This window comes from Bos indicus, chromosome X (assembly GCF_029378745.1).
Source record: "Bos indicus isolate NIAB-ARS_2022 breed Sahiwal x Tharparkar chromosome X, NIAB-ARS_B.indTharparkar_mat_pri_1.0, whole genome shotgun sequence".
Lineage (NCBI taxonomy): Eukaryota > Metazoa > Chordata > Mammalia > Artiodactyla > Bovidae > Bos > Bos indicus.
In genome coordinates this window covers 14,630,349-14,633,300 of record NC_091789.1, presented here as the reverse complement: position 1 = coordinate 14,633,300, position 2,952 = coordinate 14,630,349, and positions in this window count along the sequence as shown.

The window sequence follows — 2,952 nt, the reverse complement described above, 5'->3', positions numbered from 1 at the left end:
AGAGCTGAAAGAAAGGAGAAATACTAGATAATATAGATTTAAACAAAGTTTAACATTGGTTGTTGTGTCATTAGTCTCAAGTAAACAAGAATGAAAATATATACTTTGAAAATTACCAAGAATTGCATACCTAGCCTCTCACACTTGATAATTTCTTCCATATCTTGTCCCATTGGTTATGAAAGAATGTTGAGAAAGGTAGGGAGAATGAGGGATTGCACAGTCATTATAAGAATACATACAAAATATTATTCAGGGGTCTCCAGAGAAGCAGAACCAAGAGAAGATATATATATATAGAGAGAGAGATTTATTATTAGGAATTCATGGCACCCCACTCCAGTACTCTTGCCTGGAAAATCCCATGGATGGGGGAGCCTAGTGGGCTGCAGTCCATGGGGTCGCTAGGAGTCGGACACGACTGAGTGACTTCACTTTCACTTTTCACTTTCATGCATTGGAGAAGGAAACGGCAATCCACTCCAGTGTTCTTGCCTGGAGAATCCCAGGGACGGGGGAGCCTGGTGGGCTGCTGTCTGTCTATGGGGTCGCACAGAGTCAGACACAACTGAAGCGACTTAGCAGCAGCAGCAGCAACCATGGAGGCTGAGAAGTCCCACAGTCTGTGGTCAGCAATCTGGAGAGCCAAGGGAGCCAGTAGTGTAGTTCCAGTCTGAAAACTAACAGGCTTGAGACCCAGAAAGAGCTAATGTTTCCATTTGAATCCAAAGACAGGAGGAAAAATCCAATGTCCCAGTTCAAAGGCAGTCAGGCAGGATGAATTGTCTCTTACTTGCAGGAGAGTCAGCCTTTTTTTCTATTCAAACCTTTAACTGATTATATGGGCCCCACTCATGTTAGGGAGGGTAATCTGCTTTACTCAGTCTGCTAATTCAAATGTTAATCTCATTCAGAAACACTCTCACAGACACACCCAGAATTAATGTTTAACCAAATATCTGGGCACTCTGTGGCCCAATAAAATGGACACATAAATAACCCCCAAAATAAATAATTTAAAAACAAACAAAAAAAAAAGACAGAGACAGGTATTCAAGTCCTGCAAGCCACAAGCCAAGGATACCACACAGCATCCACAGTCACTGGAAGCAAGGAATGGATTCTACCTTGGAGCCTCCAAAAGGGATCACCCCTGTTGATACCTCCATTTCAGCCTTCTGGCTTACAGCCTCGTGACCATAAGTTAGTGCTGCTGTAAGCCACTGTTTGTGCTGATTCATGACAGGGCCCCTAGGACACAAATGCACCAAGTGATAGAACTGCTTTCATGCACATGCAAATATATTCACTAGCTACATGGACGTTACTGGAATACTCGAGGTCATTGGGCAATTTTGCCAAATTAAACCCAAAAGCCATCATTTGGAGCATCCCGTTGAGGGGCATCAACTCCCTCTTTCCCCCCAAAGTTCTGAGAATAAAGTCCCTGGTTCTTATTGGATTCATACCTAGATTCCTTTTCACCAGATTCTGTGCCCAAGTCTAGCCTTGGAAAATCAGCTCACTCTGAAATACTTAGGGAGTTTCTTAATGAGCTTGATTTTCAGCTGTTAAACTTGATGGAACTCACAGAAATGTAAAAAAAATCAACCGTGACAGCCCTGACAGGAGACGGGAACACTATTAGCAGCCCCTATTAGCAGTGAATGAGTGTGGAACATACCTGATCTCCCCAAGCAGCAAAACCAGTGATTTCACTGAAAACACAATCACAAAGACAGGTTGGGGCAAAGATCAAAGGAGGGGGCTTTATTTTCCTTTGCTCATTACATTGCCACTTTTCTTAGCACTAAGATCCACTCATTATACAGTCACATCTGGATAAGAACACACAAAGAAAGAGCAAAAAGATCTCCAAACATTATTTGCTTCTCCAGATATCTACAGATAAGAATATTAAGTCTAATACTATTCCTGTGATGGTTCTGTCATTATGGCTGCAATCCATGGGAAATTCTAATTTTGAAATCCCACCTCTGAGGCTTATTATTGAGGAAAAAAAAAAAAGATAAAAAAACCTGCTAGTGCCATTGCTAGAAATTTGGTTTTGAGTCTAAAAAAAAAAAATCCATGAAAATACCATATTTGATTGGAATTGCAACATATCAAAGCGGGAGGGACCCTTAAAGACTATCTCGTCCAAGTCCCTCTTTTGACAAATGAGGAAACTGAGGCGCACAGAGGGAAAACGGCCTGACCGTGATCTCAATGTGAGAGAATCCAGAACTGGAATAATCTCCGTCTCCCACTCACAGCTCAGTACTCTTTCTTTTCACTACATTTGAGCGTATACTAATGGAAAACAAATTAAAGCAGAAGATTGCAAAAAGGTTAGAAAACCGAAAATTGCTCATAAAGGATTGTTATTTTCTCAACTGGTTTTCTACAGTACCAGAAATTCTAGCTGAAGTAATCCAGGCAGCAAAACAAAGTGGATGACAGTCAAATACTAATCACTACTTTCGCTTGAAAGCATTGTATTTACAGCCTTTTTTTTTTCTTCACAGGGAGAGACTCCACCTATGTAAAAACTGTATTTAATGCATTGAAAGTTTGGTGTAATGAGTGTGGAAAATCACAGGTGATTTGTGGTCCCTCCAGCACACCTGTTATGCCAGTAAACAACTAAAATACCTCACCAGCAAGGCTGGAACCCAAGGGTCAGTCCTCTGAGATGAACTAAGCAAATTAATCACTGATGACATCAGATAGGAATTTGTATGAACAAGGACAGGGAAAGACAGGGCTAAGAATATTGATTCTGCGTGCGTGTGTATGGGGGCCAAGTGTGTGGAACTAAATACCACTTTTTCACCAGTTCCACAGGGAGGTGTGGGGCCCCTGAAGTGTGCGATTGCTAATAGCTCCAATGGGAGCTGAGGGAGCACTGACAGCCTCTTGCGTTGACGATGGAGATAGAAAAAGTGAAGC